Source organism: Diadema antillarum, unplaced genomic scaffold, assembly GCF_040938485.1.
Source record: "Diadema antillarum isolate AM-2024a unplaced genomic scaffold, OU_Dant_1.0 seq00001558_RagTag, whole genome shotgun sequence".
NCBI classification, from domain to species: domain Eukaryota; kingdom Metazoa; phylum Echinodermata; class Echinoidea; order Diadematoida; family Diadematidae; genus Diadema; species Diadema antillarum.
In genome coordinates, this window is record NW_027272284.1 from 872,368 (window position 1) to 893,480 (window position 21,113).

Below are 21,113 nucleotides of genomic sequence, written 5' to 3' on the forward strand. Positions count from 1 at the left end.
GTTTTGTAAAGAAATTTTACAGGCATGGGAACAAATACGATATTGTACTACAGTGAAAGATATCAACGGTGTAAACAGTGGGTCAACTGATGTTTTAAATCAGATTGTTTGGTATAACAAACTTATATTGTTTGACAAGCATTCGCTGTTTTATAAAGATTGGTATGAAAGTGGCTTACTCTATTTTGGAGATTTAGTAACAATACATGGTTTCCGGTCTTTTGCATACATTATGTCAGAAATTAATTTCAAAAGAAGAAAATGTACTGCAATTTTTGATTATGCAACATTATTAAAAGGCAATACCATTAGTATGGTTTAACATGATACATAAGGAAATGTTTGATAGTTATATCAGAAAAGAAAAAGTATTGTGTATACCAAGTGTGTGTGTGTTTCAAAAGAAGTAGTCTTCATTATGGATCTAAGCAGCAAGGCTTTGTATAATTTGATACCTTCAAAAAACTTGTTAATCAATACATGTTCCTTATATTGGGAGAACAAGTTTCGTTTCCAAGCTGATTGGGCCAGTGTATTCAGATATAATTTAGAATATATAAAAGAAAACAAATTACGAGAACCTAATTTGAAATTTTTGTATTATTTATTGCCAGTGAGAAGTAATCTATTAAAATGGGGTTTAAGTCATGAGGATTTGTGCCCGAACTGCAACGTATAAAGAGGACATTGTTCATGCTTTCATTGAATGCAAACTTAATGAAAATTTTCTTTTATATACGTAAGGAGTTTGTTACAAGATGTATACCATGCAACAGTAACAAATATCGACGTTTCACATTTGCTGAAAATAGAGTGCAAGAGTCAGTATAGTTTGTTTTTGACAATAGCATTTTGGAGTATTTATAAGCTTATTTTGAAATGGAATGAAACCAGTAATAATAAAAGAAGTTGTTCTTTAAAGCATGTGTTTATGAGAGAAATTAGAACGAGAATAGAAATACAATGTTGTATGAAACATATAGAAGAACACTACGGAGAAATGAACAATATTATTGTTACCAAACGAATTGTTGAACCTCTAATGCACGATTGTGCTTGCATCACTTTTATGTGACATCGTTACGATAATATTATTTTGATTGTGTATTTTGAATGGAATCCTGAATAAATCCTCAGATGAGGCAAAAGAAAAAAAATGGTTGTATAGAGAAAAAAGTATACATAATCATTATAAACCAACCTGCTAAATAATGCAAAATTCCTAGATTACAACCAACAAAACATTCATTGGATTTGGGAGTCCCTTGTGGCTATTTTCTGACCATGTTATATCTGTTCTCAGTGGTTTTGAATAACTTGCTGCTACAAACAAAATTAATGTAAAATGATGGTAAAACACATATTTCTTGGTAGAGGTAATGATTCATTGTGAAGACATGTTCATTTGAGAATGTTTGTGTTTTTTGAACAAACGAAATTTGATAAAGATTTCCATGATATTATATTCTATGAGTTGTGACGTCATGACTAACCCAATGACCTCATCTTGATATTGACCGACATCACCTTTCTGACAAAAGACGTGAACTTTTTAAAAAACGCCCTCTATTTATTTGTGTTGTGATTTCAGTGATTCTTTCCACTATTGTGTCTTTTTCTTTACTCTGTGTTTGATTTCAATTTCAGTAGTATACGTGGCTTTGTCAAGGGCAGTGCTCCCAAGTGTATGTAGATTCCTTTACACAAGCAATATATTCGTGGCGGAACCGCGTAGTCTCCCCTTGAGAGTTAGTTTGAGCAACCCCCCCCCCCCCCACCTCCTTTCCCGGGCGGGGGAGGGGCTTTGCAACGTTCACCACTGAGGTAAAGCAAGTTCGTTTATCTCTTATGTGTTCTTTTTGATATATTTGGTCTATGCATATTATAGAATTACATGTGAAGAGTTTCATTGCAAAATGGTCTATGCGCCTGTTTTAAACATTTCAAAGTAAGTCCATCATCAGACAGAGCGAAATAAAACTTTTCCAGTAATATCTCACTGCCTAACATAACGAGGGATATTCTGTAGAAGTGATGATTAAAGATAGCCTGCATTTTCTTATTATTTGGGATTTTTATCAGCTTTAGTCACAAATATCTCAACTTAAGAATGGATTCAGCTCGTTTTGCGATAAAAACTCTTCACGTTTTCATCACTAAATGTGAGAACGAAACCATCAACGCACATTGTGACTGTCGCTGCTCGTAGATGGGGTAGTTTGGATATGGAGTATGTGTTCTGTATACACTTGCTGTATAATGGTGGTCATACATCCCCACCACATAAAGAATTCTACACGTGTGTAGAGTTCTGTTATCCCCACACGTGTTAAAATCCCAAAGATTGACAAATTCTCCACACTTAAATACACAAATAGAGATTTATGAATTTCTCGTGTCATATACCTAAGAAAAACTTATCACTTCAGCCCTGAAATTTGCCGAATTGATGGGGGAGGGGGTGGACGGGATCTGTCCAAAAATTGCATTTAGGTTTTGTTTTGTTTTGTCTTGTCTTGTCTTTCTTTGCTTTGTTTTGCTTTACTTTCGTTTATTACTGTTGTTGTTGTTGTTGTGTTTTTTTTTTTTGTTTTCGTTTGTTGTTTTTTTTTTGTTTTTTGTTTGCTCTACGCCGAAGCAAAATTCTCTTCCCACCTCCCTGCTATATACACTTAAACAGAACTCGGGTCCAGTCTCGCAAACGAGGTGTATTTTGCAGAGCGCGGCCCACCCACATCAACCACAATTATATATCATAATTAATGTTAATCAAGTTGTTATATTTTACCTTTAAGATGTTTTCCCCTCCAATTTATTCTAGTATAGGGCCTAAGTATCCCAGCAGATTTTTTTTTTTCCAGAAGTAGATTTCATGACTTTCTCTTCATGTATTTAGCTTGTAAATTTTCAAAATGTCTTTAAGACTCAGTGACAAAAGCGATAAGAATTTTATTGACAAATTATTTTATTTTGTTATCGTCAGTCATTAAAGAACGGGGAGAATGCCAAATGAAATCACATTCTACCTATAAATGCTCATTGGTGCAATTTAATTTAACTTTAGATTTTCATGCGTCTCAATTGGTCTTTTATATTACACATTTACCGCAGACCTTTTATACACTGACTGCAATTGGTGAATATGTCTCTTTTTGTACTAATAATTGACATGAACATGTTGTTATTCCTGGCTGGGTGTTTATTTCGATAAAATGCATGTCAAATTTCTCATAGAATTTCTTTGTACATTCTGTTGAAAAAAGAAAGTGAAAATAAAGTTTGAATTGAATTGAATAATTTGTTTCTTAAGATTTCTAATACACAAACACGACCGGTAGTATATCCTATCAGCTGTTTGTTCAAAGACCCTATAAACTCAAGAAACGCACAGCGCCAAACAATACAAAATAAAAGCCATTTTCATCATTTTACGTTTCGTTCTCCTGCACGCTGATTCAATTTGTTCATTTTTCTTTTCATAATCACCTTTCATGTTGAATGTGTCATAAATTAATGTTATAAATGAGTAACTTGTCAACGTATGAGGTCATTTTTTCAGCTAAACAACACCAGATGTATCTTACTATAGAGAATAATTACTTAGTATGTTATTGAAATCCATCCCTGTGGTTGTTGTCGTATAACATAGATTTGAAACAACTGGAATCGAATAATGTATAGTAGTTTGGCAGTGTAGTGCTCAAGTACCCAAACTGGAATGTAAACATTAAATGTAAACTAGGGCATTCCTTGGATCCCACTTCCTATATAGGAGCTCCGCTCTCGAAAAATACATGCATTAACTTTAATCTTCGTTCTGCCTTTTTCCCTATCTAATACTCCTATTATTTCTTGTGATTTTGTACGCTAATTTTCTAACAGTCACTTGTAAATATTGTGATTCCTAATGATTCTTTAATAAAAATATAATTATACAAAAAAAAAGTCTGTCGAAAGTTGTGTAAAGAGGTATATAGGCGTGCATGGTGTGAAGAGGGTGAAAATTCCTTCTTTCTTATTATTCACTCCTTACAGTCTCCCTCTAAACCATTTCTCTCTCTCCCTCCTCTCCCCCTCTCTCTCTCTCTTGTATGTATATTATATATATATATATATATATATATATATATATAAGAGCTTGCTTCCAAAAGGAGCTAAATCTACTCTCTAAAAAAAATCGAGTGAAAATATTCACTCTAAAAAGAGTGAATACAAAAAAGAGTGAATTCGAGTGATCCCTGACGTCACTCCAAAATGAGTGAAAATGAGCATTTTCACTCAAAATTCACTCCAATTTCACTCGAAATTCATTCTTTCTTGTATTCACTCTTTTTAGAGTGAAAATTTTCACTCGATTTTTTTTAGAGAGTATTGAAAAATTATGGATTTAGCGCCTTTTGGAAACAAGCTCTTCATTTACATACATCTATTTCATTTTTCTCTTTGTTTTAAATCTGTCTTTGATCACAATCTTTACCACTTAAACCCATCTCCTCGCGCAGTCTCATAGCAAACTTTCAAAAAATTTTCATGGTGAATGATAAAACAGGGAACATAACTCCAAACACGGCTTAATTTCATTCGTCTTTTTTTTATTCAAGGTGGATTGCCACAAATGACTACATAAACACTTTCCTTGGCACATAACTAGAATAAAGGAAAAGATTTAATCAGCAAAGGTATATCTATGTGCCAAAATGAACGAGGTCTCAAATTTGCAAATCAAAAATTAGATAAAACACAAAGCACTTCTATTCTGTTACGTTTGCTATACCATCTGATATACAAAACAGGTGGTAAAGTGCTCTTGTACTGCCGAAATGTCTATGCCAATCTTGAAACAATAAGATCTTCAAATTTCACTGTGTTTTCATTTTATTTTTTGGATAAGTTGGCATATACAATTAAGAAATTACTAATTACTATGACACGCAACTTGGGCCAGTTGGTGGGGGGGGGGGGGGGGGTATCATAATGAGGATTTTGATTATGGTGACGAAATAATGACTTAAAATACTCTTTATATACCTGGGCATAAGAACCCATGCCACGACAAGGGAAATTTTAACCTCCAAAGCAAATGTTTCATTTGAATAAGCACATCCATGACAATTGATATCAACTGACTTCTGGAGTGAAATGGAACATAGACAAAAAAAAAGAAAGAAAAAAAAACCGAATGGCGGGGAATGAATCATCGGAGAGTCGTTCCTGCATTGTCCGACCTCCATGTCCTACATTAAACCTAGGTGTGATCATAATTATAACGACTGCTGTTTCTCATTAAAATCTTTCGAAGATGAATGATGAATAATTTCAATTTTTTAAAACACGAGCGTTTGTATGACTTTTCCGACACGCCAACAGGAGTTACTGTGTTCATGTTTATTATATATATATATATATATATACACCGATATATGGTTTCTCATGACTGAAATGTGTGCCGCGACATATTAAATGTGTTGAGACAGCTGTCTCTATATAGATTCACCATGCTAGTTATACGGTGACACGACATTTCTTATGACAATTGCTCCGGTCTTATTTTCTCCAGGGACTTAGGGTTAGGGACAGGGTTCGGGTTAGGGTTGTGATAGGGTTTTAGGTTCAGTTTGATTATGGGGATTATGATTAGGGTAAGGGTAATATTTGTGGGTAGAATTTATGTTTGTTAACATGCAGATATTATTTCATGGGAGCGGTTGTCGCGGGATCATAATCTTATGACATGGCACCGTTATTTACGCATATTTACAAGTTGCTCAAGCACCAGCTGTCACTGTCTTTTTGTTTTTCTTCTTATCAATGTCTGATTGCTCTATAAGGAAAGTTCATACATAGAGTTCGGATTAAACCTTTTACTGCACAGGATAATTTCTCCCCGAAAAAAAAAAAATCATCTGCAAATTCTATGTAGGCCTATTACAAAACGCAAATAAACAAACAAACAAATTAACAATCTTTATGATTATTCATTCGCTATGTATAAAAGAATCATTCCCTCCCAAATGAATCATAACTGTTATGTCAAAAAGTTCAGGGAAAGATTATGAAAGCAAAATTGCAATTTTGAAGATAACTGGTGTGTGATCAAAAATAAATCTAAATTTGGCTCTTGAACATGCGGTATCCAGAACGTTTGCAGAGTTTATTCTAACGATCATCAAGATATGATTATGATTAATCATTGTATAACCAACACATGTAGAATCGATGGTGGTGGGACATTATGATAAATCAAGTATATAGCAGTAGATAAAAGTAATTGCATCAGCAGGAATGGCATTAGTAACTGAGTAGTAGCAATGGTGTTGACCACAGATAATACGTTCAGACTGCCAACTTGACAACAGTCGTGATTAACACAATCAAAGAAATGAACAACTCATTTTTCACGTAGTACATAAATTGACCGCACGTTTTCACTTAATCACAAACGCAATTGGTCATATCCCATGGCATAGCATTTTTTTTAATAACAGATATTCGCGTCAAGGAGTCGCTAACTCAAAATCATTGGATTTACATTATTTACTACAGCAATATGATAATCCAATAGAGCGGAAACCATAAAACACAGAAAGCCTCTTAATGCAACATCGAAAGCATCAGTTGATGTTAATAGAAGAACTAAATACGACAGTGACATGTACGAGAGTGTTTTGATTTGTTTTGTTTGTTTTTTGCATTACCAATTTGACAGTATATTTTATACAGTTTCTTCCGAGTTCGACATAGAAAATATTGCATGGCTATAACTATAAGAGCGAATCTGTCTGCACGTACAAAAAGAAAAAAGAAAAAGAAGAAGACAAACTCAGTGTTCATCAGCCATGTATGATACCAGTATCTGTCATGCATGTCAGTTATGCTTACAACATGGAACGCAAATTCGATGTAGTCAGTTTATTTTTTCCCCAGAACAGCAACTCCCAAATTTTGTTGACAATCAAGACGTCTGAAGGCATTTTAAGAAGGAGATGTCACGAGTGCGGGACACTATTCTTCAGAGCCGATGCGTTGGACGACACATGGACAGAAGGCGATGACTTCGAGCACTGCAAACACGAACACGGTGTCGATAGCGACGATGCTGTCCAAGGCGTATGGACGTCATTTCTAGTTGCCGTCGCAGCAGACGCCAAAGATCGCCGATCATGGGCGAGGCTAAAGCAATGATCCGGTACACGAGCAGGAAGACGATGTCCAGATTGGAACTGCTGACGAGCAAAGTCCAGATGGAGCGGGAGAACGGCAGATGGTCGTAGAGGGTAGCTCGGTAGTGATTCCGATGACGAGGGCAACGATGATGGGGGCGATGAATGATGCAGTGAAGATGATGACGATGATGATATTTTTGATGAGGGAACGACTCGTTTAAATGGCGAGGAGTGTTCATCTCTATTCAGGACACTTCCCATCACCTTGCACAATGAGGAAGATTGGTACTGCACGCTAGGCGGCTGATCTCGGCAGAGTGCTGGCTGTACAGGAGCTTGGTTGTTCAGCGACTTCCGTGAAGTTTCATTGCCCTCATTGAAAGGCGAAAGGAGCTTCGGAGGCGATATTGAGGGCTGTGTTGTCGACGCTGGAATAGAGTGTCGTTGATGTCGTAGCTCACCTTGACGATCAGGAGGAGGGGCGAGATTAGGATGCTGAACCGACGCCGCCAAAACACGATTGCCGTGGGACGAGCGGAGATGCGGCATGGTCGACGGTGGTCGTCCGTGTCCGTGGTAGACGTCGGCGAGCAGCTGTCGCATTTCATCCACGCTGTTCCGCAACATCAGGATGTAGTTTTTGGCAAGAAGCAGCGTCGACATCTTTGAAAGTTTCCTGACCGACGGGCCGTGGGCGTAAGGCATGACTTCACGCAGCCCGTCCAGCGCCTTGTTGAGGTCGTGCATCCGCTTCCGCTCACGGCTGTTGATTTTCAGTCGGAGCTCCTGCTGGTCGTGTTCCGTTGCCGACGACGTCGCCTCAATCTTGGAGGACTTCTTCAAACCGTCCATCAGGTCCGACATTCCGCGGCTCTTCAAGGCGTTCAGACGTTCCTCCGTCATCGCTCTCAAGCCGCTCGTGATGTCGTCGACCTCGCCCACTGTGGGCTCGTCGTCACCCTCCAGGCGATGGAAGCCTGCGATTGTCCCGGCATCGAAGCTATGGTAGAACGAATCCGATGTCGATTGAACAGACATTGTGTCGTCGCTCAACTCAGCTCCAGAATCCGACGTAGGTGATTTGATATCTCTTAGCATGTTAGCAAATTTTCTGCAGATGCGGCGACGAAAGTAAATTTCGTAACCAAACAACCCGAAGAATCAAAATCTGGCGTTGTTATAGGATATTATTCAGAACAAACTTGCGAAGACAGCGCACTCGTTTTTCTCCAAAAGTAGTGAGAGCCGCAGCTCATTTGCGGCCAGTGCTATGTCAGAGTATTTACTGATAAAGTCTGTCTATTAGAAGACAAGTCCTTGACGAGAAACGCGTGATCAGAAAGAGAAATTAATTGCTAATTATTGTAAGTCGAAATCATGATGGGCATGCAGAGGGGTTTCCGGAGGCCTGCTCAGCAACCAAACACCGGACGAAAAGTCTTCTCCTCGCAATGACAGGTGGGGTGAGAATGGAAGACGAACGAGCTCCGAATTGATTTTTAATATTCCCTCTCGGACCATTAGTCGCGTGCTGGGGGCGGGGTCTCCTTCTTCATCCAGCCCCTTTCCTTCATCCAACCTGCTCGCTGGAGTTGTCTGTGAGTGGTGGTGGTAAATAATGCAATGACGCACGTATGGCACGTTGGGGGAAAGGTGGGGGAGGGGGGGGGGGGGGGGATGTACGCCGCATCACTATACGGGAGAGACGCGTGGGGGTGAGGTTCTTAGTATAGCAGCGACGGGTGAAAGTGTTTTTCCTTTTCTATGCGTCCGTAAAGATGACCTAATGTCTACTATTGATAATAAAATGAAATATCGTGCCACATAGTTTTTTTTTTCAGGTGATTCACTGCAGTATTAAACTGCATACAACTGTGCTGATAGCAGTCATACTTAGACATTCAGTAAGCTCATTAGACTTGAGACATAACAAACAAAAAATCAGTTAGGATCCTGGTACTATGATTAATTTCTAATACCATTTAGAAATTATTACTATACTAATGATAACTTTTAATACCATGTTCCGACAAAAAGTGAAAATACCACATATCAATGACAGAGTCGTGTATAGACCAATAAGCAGGGAGGGGGAAGACAGATAATTATCTCTTTTAACTCCCTGCTATGTAAGCTTCCTATTATACCGAGCGCAAGAAGTGTCATGAGTAGCAAGTATAGGCCTATACGAAAGTTTGTTTGTTTTTAACGATATTTTTCTTTGGATTTTTGCGTTTCTGTACTGAGGATACTATTCATTTGATAAGAATGCGTGCTTTGCTGAAATAGTGTGTAAAATATCCATAAGTGTGTGTGTGTGTGTGATTTTTTGTTTTGTTTTTGTTGTGTTTGTTTGCTTGTTTGTTCTTTTTTTTGCGGGGGGGGGGGGGGGGGACCCTTGCACTGAGACTCGCAGACAAAAGCGTGACACCTCCGAAGCGACCTGACGCAATATTGTGAAAATATTGATCACACACTGTTGATGCTTTGTGTCTCTTTCTCGCATCAGCGGAGTGTGGCCCGGAAAATCTGGTGACAGTTTGAATTAAGTGCTGTTTACCGGAGTTTGTTGTTTTTATCTGTCATCTCTACAGGCTGTCCATGCAAACGTTATAATGAGCTCATTTTCTTGAAGTCGCTTTTTGAGAAAGAGATACCGTACTTGACGCACGCGTATCTATCGCCCTTATTAGGCGCGTCTTATGTGGCGCGCACGTGGCGCTGACATCCCCGCACCAGCGACGTCTGCTACACTCTCGTCGAGTGTTTGGCCGCCAATCGCCCCGACGGCTATCCCTATTCAGCGGCTGCTGCTAGCCACGCTCGGGTATTAGCGCGCCCACCAGCCCACCATATGTTCACTTTTTGAGTGGTACACGTCGTGTTTCCAACCTTGAACTGCGACTTTTCTTCTGTATTGGAAACAATAATCATTATAGGTGCAAAAGGAGGCATTCCAAACTTTCAGCAAAGCTCAACGCTAAGTGGATGGATTCAATAGTGATAATTCATCGGGAAAGACATTGAATCTTTCTTTCACTTCTAATGATTCAACAAATGGAAATAGAAAGTAAAAAAAAAAAATCCTTGATATTGAAATTGATGACTGTCTGTCAAAGTCATATATAAAAGATAATTGAGATCCTGAACGGATTTAAGGCGCTATGAGTCCAAATCTTTATAATTATTTCTGTATCAGAGAACACCATTATTTCACTTTATACTCCTTCTTGAAATTTAATTTTGCACCTTATAGGCCCAGGACACGCAGGATGCGTGGATAAGATCATTAGTGAACAAAATATTATGCAGAGACCGTTCGAATTACAGAAGCAAGCTATTCAAATTTATTCAACATTCAACATTATATAAGGGCGCATTCTTTTCTTCTTTTTCCACTTTAGCTGCTTGCAGAATTTCATCGCAAAACGAGCTAAGTTAAAGGACAAGTTCACCTTCATAAACATAAGGATTGAGAGAATGTAGCAATATTAGTAGAACACATCATTGAAAGTTTGAGGAAAATCAGACAATCCGTTCAAAAGTTATGAATTTTTGAAGTTTTTGTGCAGTAACCGCTGGATGAGAAGACTACTCCAGTGTATGAATAACTGAGATGTCACATGCGTACAACAATATAAGGAAAATATAAAGAGAATTTCACAAAATTCCATCTTTTGAAAAAAGTAAACACATTCCCCTGACTCGTTACCGACAAAATGTTATGGGTAATAATTCCCCCTGCCTTTTGAAAGAGGCAAGTCAAGTGCTCTTTTATTATGCGAAAAAAGTGAAATATTTTGAATTTTCTTTTACATTTTCTTTATATTGTTGTACGCATATGACTCACAAGCTGTAGTAGTCTTCTCATCCAGCGGTTCCAACAAAAAAAATTTAAAAATTCATAACTTTTGCATCGATTGTCCAATTTTCCTCAAACTTTCACTGATGTGTTCTACCAATATTGTTGCATTTTTTAAATCCTTATGTTTATGAAGGTGAACTTGTCCTTTAAGTGAGATGCTTATTGTGATTAAAGCCGCTAAAAAACTAAGAAAATATATGGAATCTTTTAATCATAACTTCAAGAACGTTCCATGTTGTGTAACAGTTTGGGATCATTGGAAAAGTTTTAATTTTGCCTATATAAGATCTGATGATGGACTTACTTTAAATGTTTACAAAATGGCGCTTTTAATGGCGTTTTGCAATCAATCTCTTCTATTTTACTTGAGGATGCTTGATCCTACTGAAGAACAGATCTATCCAAAATGTTGAGTTTTATGAGTTTCTCAGTATATCACAATCAGTTTAAGACTGATTTTCTAGAATTCTCTCCACAGCTAGACTTCTTCAGCACAAGATGTTATCATAAGATCGTCTCTGAATTGGTTTGAGGAGTAGGCCTTGAAACATTTTGTATCGGACGAGCTTTTGAGAAAAAGAATAATTGTTGTATGGACCTATATACGACAAAGAAGAACATAAAATGCATGCAAAAAGAAATGTGTGACGGATGTGCGGCCCTTTTTCTTTGCAAAAAATTTAGAATCGAAATATTCAACAGGTATAGGCCATAGATAATATTATTTTAAAAAGTTTTCATTTTGAACTATACAGGTATAGGCCATAGATAATATTATTTTAAAAAGTTTTAATTTTGAACTGATATAGTTGTCGAATTATTAACAAGATCTTATTATAGCTTTATCACTTTGTACAATCATGCAAAGTTAAGTTTAGAAAATCTTGAAGTGTTGAGTTGTGTTTTTTACTTGTAAAGCATATGGGTGCCTACTGAAAAGTATAAGACCGTTAATCAAAAATGCATTTTAAAAAGTTAACCAGTGATCTACGCATATTTTGGGATATTATCCCAGCCGAACATTACGGATTCAGTGCGCAGTAAAATGCAGAAAGGAAATAAAGTTTGAGAAGGCATTCCATACGAAATTTATTAATTCTAGAGTACTAGTATTAATTTCTATCACCGTAGAATAAGACTACAACTTTCTGTGATGTCACAGTATAACAGTGGGACGATATTAGGAAAATGAATACTAAGAGAATTCTACAAATTTCAGTTCCTTTTTAATGCCAAAAGTACACAGTCCCTCAACTTGTTACTGACATACAGGCGTGTTTGGGAAAATGTATAGGGCCTATATTCTCCCTCGCGGAAGGCTCAGCCCCTCTTTCATTATACCACGAAAAAATAGGTCTACATCAGGGGCGGATCCAGGAATTCCGTATAAGGGGGGGGGGGGCGCAAAATCAGTTCAGTCAAAATTCAGTATCACTGAATCTTTAAATAGCTCTAAATCTTGTGGTTCTGATAAAATAAGTATGATGTTATTGAAAGAAATAGTTTATCCACTCGCAGAACCGTTAAGTTATATATTTAATCTTTCTTTATCACAAGGTATTTTCCCTGATCTGCTGAAAATAGCGAAAGTTAATCCTGTTCACAAAAAAGATGATCCTCATGAAATTAGCAATTATCGTCCTATTTCTTTATTACCTAGTATATCCAAAATCTTAGAAAAAATTGTTTATAATAGACTTCTTAAATTTATTAATAAGTATGATTTACTTATTCCCAATCAATATGGTTTCAGAAAAAAATTATTCAACTGATTTAGCACTAATACAAATTTATGACAAAATTACGAGTGCTTTTGCAAACAAAGAACATGTTGCAGGTATATATTTTGTGATTTGAGTAAAGCATTCGATACTCTTGATAATTCTATTTTACTCACCAAACTTAGTCATTATGGTATTCGAGGACAAGCACTTTTATGGCTTAAAGATTATCTAACTAATAGAAGACAATATGTTAGTTTTAATGGTCGTGAATCTGACCCCCTTTTAATTAAATGTGGTGTTCCTCAATGCTCAATTCTGGGCCCATTATTATTCCTTCTTTATGTTAATGATATCATAAATACATCCTCTCTTCTCTCTTTTGTTCTATTTGCTGATGATACGAATATATTTTATTCTCATAAAGATCTTAAGATTTTAAATGATACTTTAAATATCGAAATTAGTAAAGTATCAAATTGGTTTAAGTCTAATAAACTTTCTTTGAATATAAAAAAGACTCATTTTATTCATTTCAAACTTCATTCTCATAATGAAGATACGTTGATACAAAACATTGATGATATCCCATTAGAAAAGAAAATGAATTCAAAATTTCTAGGAGTATATATAGGTGAAAGTTTGACTTGAAATGAGCATTTACATCATGTTACAACGTGTATTTCTAGAAATATAGGGATAATTTCCAAGCTGAAGTTCTTTCTTCCTCGTTCAACTTTATTTCTATTATATAATTCCTTAATTTTCCCGTATATAAGTTATTGCAATGTTGTATGGGGTACTTGCGGCTCTACCAAAATAAATTCTATATCTAAATTACAAAGAAAGTTATACGTATTTGTACAGGATCGCATTTTCTGGCTCATACTGAGTCTTTATTTCATGAGCTTAAAACATTGAAGGTTTTTGATTTGAATATTATTCAAGTAGCAGTAATTATGTTTAAATATATACATCATCAACTTCCATCATCGTTTGATAACATGTTTAGGTTCAATACCTCTGTCCATTCGTACCCTACTCGTATATGTAGAAATTTCCACCTTTTGAATCCCAAATTATTAGTGACACATAAATCTATAAGACGGATATTTGGAATAATCTCCCGGATAACATAAAGTTTGGTTCAAGTATTTATTCTTTGAAAACTTCACTTAAACGATATTTGATACATTGAGCTAACAAATATTTATAGTATAGATTGTCATCTTATTGTCAATCTCTATTTTCTTCCTTCAACTGCATCTTGCACTCTCACCTGCAACTGCACTGCACTCACCTGATCACCTTCCTCCAAGAGAGTTATGTCGTTGGATAGTCATTTTATGAGGCCTCCATCCATTTCAAGCTTAATCGCTTATGATGGTGGTCTCCTGCATTCAATTATCTCTGTTGTTTACTGAAAAATACTGTATATTTTATTTCATGTTTCTGTGTGTCTACATTGCTCAATGCAATCACCTATGTGTATCTATTTATGTACTGTTATCGATTTATTTCACTGCACTTGTTATTCTTTGTCTTTGTACTTTTTGAAGTTTGCATTCAAATTGCATCTGATTGAATGCAGAAATAAAAGCAAACAAATAAACAAACAAACAAAAAATATTTCTTGTGCTACTTCCCGGTTTCATCTCATTTTATCTTTTATTTCTTTTGTTTTAACAACAAAATTTAATAAAAAGAGGGGGCGCGCGCCAGGTGCCCCCCTCCCCGATCCGCCATCACGTACTGTATATGTATGAAAATGTGTGGAATTATTTTTGGTGACTTATATTCTTCATATCGTTCGACTGCTAAAACACCATGAACTGCTGCAGCCTTACACTAGGCGACAGGGGATTCGATCGGACGGGGGGGGGGGGGGGGGGGGATTCCCCCATTTAAAAAAAAAAATGGGGAACATTGCACGTATACCATTTCGTATTCTCATTTCTCTGAATATTTCGTCCTACCGTTTTTTTTTTTTACTTTTGCTTTTTCGGAAAATGCGGGCATGGGGGGGGGGGGAGGGGACGGTAAATTTCCATTCAATTCAATTCAAAGGTTTTATTTTCACTTCCTTCAACAGAATGTACAAAAAAGTATAAAAAGTTGATATGCATTCTAAAATGATGCATATAGGTAGCAAGGAGTAACATCTTACATGTCAGTATATTGAAGTGAGGCATTTTTCATACAAACATATACATTCTGTGCAACAAGAAAAAGTGGAGGTACCCACTTAAAAGACTGTGCTCATACTATATGGGCACCTCACAGGGAAAAGGAAAAGGAAAAAAAAGGTAAATAGCTTAAAACTACATGTGCGGGAAATGAGAAAAGAAGGGGAAAAAAGGGAGAAAGGGGAACAGAAATAGGAGGAAAGAGACGTGACAACTAGAAGTAAAAAGTCTGGACCAATCGATACATTAAAGATCAAGCCATATAGGTTACCACCATGCGAGCGGTGAGACGGGCTCCCGCCCTCCCCCCCCCCCCCCCCCCCCCCCATTCAAAAATAATTCAATTCAATTCAGTTCAATTTATTGAAAACCATTATAGTCACAGTTTAGAATGAACACGAAGCAAAATGAGATATAGGAGTCCCCAAGAAGCACGAGTGGGGCCCATTGTGAATGGACTTCTCAAAATATCCTTTGCCATCCAACGAGATTGTATGGCAAATATTTTCCATGTATCTTCAATGTATATTCATGTTTGTATTTATTCATTTGGTTTTAAGTAAACTGAAATTGAAACTGAATTGAAACGAATGTAAACTTTCAGGCGGTAAAGTACAGTATACCTGATCAGTGACCTGTACCAAACAACGCACAAATTACAAACGCCTTGTAAAAGGTTAATCTTTCTGATTGCGACACCACGACATCACACGTTGTGTACAATTAATGCAAATATGCTGAGCTGTTTGACGTGATTTCTGCATTGTGGTATCCACAGATTGTCATCATGCCTGTTCCATGTAAATTGTGCGGGGATCTGCAATTTTGAAAAGGCCCAAAACCGTAAGTATATCTTGTTCTGACCAGGATTCACAAGCAGAGCAGTGTTTTCGTATGAACTGTATATTTTGCGAAGAGTTGTGCCTACTGTTTTGTTGTGATAGTCCCATGTATCGTTTTTGGTGTTGGATAGCACAGCATTATTTGCCTTCCTTTTCCTGCCTGGTGGCATGGTCACACTGCACTAGAAATAGTCACTATTCTAGGTAGATGCCAAATCAGTAGACAGTTACACGACCATTCTGGTATGCGCAACACCTGTATAAATAGCCTACGACTGAATGCGACAATAAAACTCGCCTGTGCCTGTAATGATCCACATGTAATGGTATGAAAGAAAGCGCACACCATTTGCACTTGCACATCCCACATGATAAAATTAAAATGTAAATTTCTAATGAACCATAATTATTACAGGTAAAATTAACCCCTCCCTCTTGTTTTTGTTTCTCACCTCAGCCCTTTATTTATTTTGCAATACATTGTAAATTTATGTCATTTTCACTCATCTGCATGTATTTTTTTTTTTTCGGGGGGGGGGGGGGGAGGAGGGACCTTGATTATTACAAGCTGTGCTTTTCAAGGTCCCACACGTACACAACATTACATGTACACATGTAACCATCAACCTGGTTGAATTTTTGTAATTACATGTATACAAAACAATGTACGTGTCCCCACAAGTGGTTTGTAATAAATTACATGTGAATGGTTTGTGAAGATAAATTGAAATTGAATTGAAATTGATTGAACCCTGTGGGCGCTCCTTCACACAGTTACACTGTGGGAGCACCCTGGGTCAACAGAGTGGTGTATCTGTATGATGAAAGAAGAAACACAAGTTTAAGTGCCTCTAAAAGTGCCATATTTTTACCAGCAAAAGGCTCACTTTTAAACTATACATACAACATTCCGTATCTAATTCCTACCGGTTTTGCTCTTGCTCATTTCCAGATTGATCCCATGGTCTTGAAAAGACAATTTTCTACGAGTTCATCTCCATACCCTCTTTCATTCCTTCGTTTTTTCAAAACATCCTTTGTGTGGCACATCGCGCATCGGTGATATGCATGAAAGTTGCGATGTTGTTAGCCTTTGGACAAGGGCCTTTTGCTGTTTAGTGGCGAGCAAAGAGGTTAGAGTGAAATGCGCCCAGCAGAGAGCGATCGAGTGTCACACAATGTCGCGCAGCAAGAGTGCCTGGTCAAAAGGCTACACTGCTACTGGCTAGCGCATGTGCACAGGTTTCAAATCTATTGTACAGAACAGTTATCATTCTCACAGATTCCTCTTGACCGAGTCATTTGAAATCATCAATTTTGACAGAAATGGACTATTCGAGGAACCAAACGTGTCCTGTTATCAATAATTGGACTACATGTGTATTATATTCAAATTGAAGCAATTTTTAGTATTTAAGTTGGAATTTAGGCACGATACTACCCCGCCCAAAACCTGAAATCCAATTATCCCTGCAGCAGGAATGCTTTGCATTTCGGCTGGTTGCAGTTAGGGTAAAATATAAATTTACTTATAGAAGTGCATCACTTTAACAGCCATGCAGACATGCCCAGGTAAGTCTATCAGTGTTGAAAGTAATAGCCAACTATAACATGTTACTTGACTGAAAGATCGTTCTGTATATGGTCGTCGGGGATATGTTCTGTGGAGACTACATCTGACTTCACAGAATCCTGTGAGGAGGGCCGTAAAACTAAAAAAATGATAAAAAAACTCTTCCAGACCAATGGATTTTCCTGTCCACCAGCTAACTAGTCTTTATGTTGAAAAGCAACAGCTTTTTTTTTTTTTTTTTTTTTTTTTCAAAACCAATGCAATCCAAGGGTTTAGTAGATCAGGTTTGAGATTATGCACAGTTTTTACCTCAAAATGCCTAATTGATGTTTTCCTATGGACAATGGTATTTTGACATAATCATTTCACTTTCCGCTTCTCTACTCCGATGCAATTATGATCCAACAAGACACGGCCATTGAAAATGAAATTATTTCAAGTGATACTGCCGAATGCTGTAGAAGCAACAGATATCAGTTTATTATTCACTCACTAATCTGTGTATGATTGAAAATGTCAATATGCCTAGCATATCCCATGCAAGTCTTGCTTACATTCCTTTGCAGACTTTGTCGTGAATTGTGTCAAGGTATGCTGACTGCTGTAGCAACCTGAACCGTGGAGCAAATGCAGCAATTTCCCCTTCGTGAATTTTAAAGGACAAACTTGTTCATCATCGTATGAATTGAGAGAATGTGGCAATAAAACTCATTGAAAGTTTGAGGAAAGTTGGATAATCTGTTTAATTGATGAGAAGACATGGTACAGCTTATGATGTCACGTATGTAGAACAATATAATAAAGAAAAGAAAATTCATTGTTTTTTCACTTTTCTCGCTTAACCCATTGAGGACGAGTCCTGAGTATACTCGGGCAAATGTCTACGGGAAATGCGTGTTGTAGCAAAGTCAACCCATCCTCAACGGGTTAACAAGGACTCTTTCAGAAGGCAGGGGAAATGATATTACCAAAAAAAAAAAAAATGAATGTCAGTGACAAGTCAATTGATTGTGTACTTTTTCTAAGAAAATGAATTTTGTGAAATTTTCTTTTTATTGTTCTGATTATTCTTTGCATGTGACATCATAAACTTTATTAGTCTTCTCATCCAGCAGTGAGTGCACAGAAATTTTAAAAAGTTCGTAACTTTTGGACAGATTGTCCAATACATCTCGAACTTTCATGTTATGTTCTAGTTACTTCTACTGGTATTGGGCCGCATTCACTCAATCCACTTGCATATGTGTGTGGACTTGTCCTAAACAGACATGAGTTTTTGCTATATTTCTCTCTTTCTCCCTTTCTTGTCACTCAGACCGAGAGTGACAGTAAGATTTAAAAAAACAAACAAACAAAAACCTACGGAGGGGAAATTGCTACACTTGTCCCACAGTTCAGGAGTGCTTTAGATGCCACCTGAATTTCAATAAAATTCATTGCACTGATATGCTACACGTAATTTCAGCAGATAATGCACGTACACAAGAAGCAGAGAGTGAGTACCGTCTGAACTGTTAATATGTGATTTCTACACGCATCCATCAATGTGATAGGTTTAAATTAAGAGAAGGATACATGTTTTTCTTCTATGCCTGTTACCACATATTGATGAAATTTTGGAAGATTGTCTGAGTGAAAAGAGGTGTTAGTCAGGGCTCCACACAAACTTTTATTTTTGGTGGCCCAAAGGCAAACATCCGACCTTTGTGGTGACCCGATCAGGCCACCAAATTCTTCATTTCTGAAATTTTGGTGGGTCGACGTGTGTTTTTGGTGGCCCCGGGCCACCGTTAGTGTCGAGCCCTGTGTTAGTGCATATAAATGATGCGAATGGAAATGATGAGATATTCTATTGATTTCTATGTAAAGAATATGTGCTAACATTGTTGACTTAAACTTCAGAAGTCCATATCACCATGGCAACCCAAGAAGATAAAGAATGATGCTGCATTCAGATCTACAAAATGGAATTAGTTAGACTGCTCACTTTTATTTGTCATTTTCAATTTTGATACTATATCACATCATAATCCTATCACAAAAAAATGTAGTTATAATCATTGTGGTACTTATATTGATAGAAGAGACAAATGAAAAAAAAATCTCATAATATTTTGTTGGATTGCGTGTCAAATTAATAAAAACAAGTTACAAACTGAAGGAATCAAGAAATATCTGACATCATTAACTGACTTCTATATATATATATATATATATATATATATATATATATATATATATATATACATGTATGTATATATATATATATATATATATATATATATATATATCAACATTGTAATCTGCACATATGCCACAAAGACCTTACTTTAAAAGTGGTAATTGACAACTTTTTAGTATCAGTTTCTATTTAGTGTTTTTATAAATTTAACAAATTACTTTTTAAACTTGTAACAAATCTTTGTCCTCTCATGTTTGCTAACTTGGCTGAACGAGTTTCTTGTGTATTCTTAGAGTACACAAAGTATGTGAAAATTGGTTGAATAATTTAAGTTATAGTTTTGAATGTTAGAAATTCACAGTTCCACTTAACCTTTGACCTTTGACCCTGGACTTTCATGAGATTTTTTCAAGACCCAGTGATCAATCACACTTCCATTGAATGTTTGATAGAATTCTGTCCAATCTTTCTAGACTTGTTGTATGAATGCAAACATCTCGATGGGCAAGTAAAGAGTACAGTCTTGAAAATGTATGAATAATGAAGTAGTGCACTAAGTCTAAAATACTCTTCTGTGCAGAAGTCTGTACCAGTGCACCCCTTATTCTTCTTTAAAGTTACCAAGTTCAAAGGGCTGGAAATGAGTGCAAATACCTTCGTGAGGCTAAGGGCTACCGAAAACAAAATTTTTTATTGAAGGAAAATTGACCTCTGAAAAAAAATACACAGTAAAGCAGCCTGACTTTAGCAGCATCTTTTATCTAGCATCGCAAGTTTACAATAATTGGATGTTCTTTATATTGTTTCAATTTTTCTTTCTTCAGTCACATAATATTCACAGTATCAGAAAATCATTATTACATAAGATTTGCAGACCCTTTTTATCTTTTTGTGTGTTACTATCTCCTATTGGTTATGGAAATGACACATTGGCGTTCAAGGCTTCATCTAATACCAACTTGCCAAACTGCTATAAATGCATTGCTCAAAATTTTGTTGCTCAGGTCTTCAGTGTAACATCTCTCTTTTCCCAATTTACCCCAGCTCTCAAAAGTCTTCACTGGCTACCAGTGTCTAAAAGAATACAGTTTAAAGTTTTGCTCCACACATGGAAAGCAATGCATTTTGGGCTCTGCAATACATGCAAAATCTTGTCTCAGAACATGCTCCTGACAGAAATCTCTGCTCTTCTAACTTGCTATTACCAAACATTGAACAGTCCAAAGAATTATCTTTACTTGAGGAGGAAAAAGCCTTTATTCTTCTGCAGCCCCATCTCTCTGGAATACTCTTCCAGCGAAGATCCGATTGTCAGCAGAATCTATAGAAACACACATAAAAAGAATCTCGAGTCATACAGGTTCTCCTTTTGTTTTGGTTGAATATTTGTCACATATTGCTATCTAGAGGGCTCCCTTTTTATTCTTGCATTGAAGCATAAATTTTAACTGTCTTGCCTTAACTATACATGTATGTCCCTTTGAGCATCAGAATACAAATTTAGTTACTAGATCAATGGTGCATTATAAATGCTGAAGTTGTTATTGTTATAATACCATTCTTCATTTTTAAAAAGAAGGT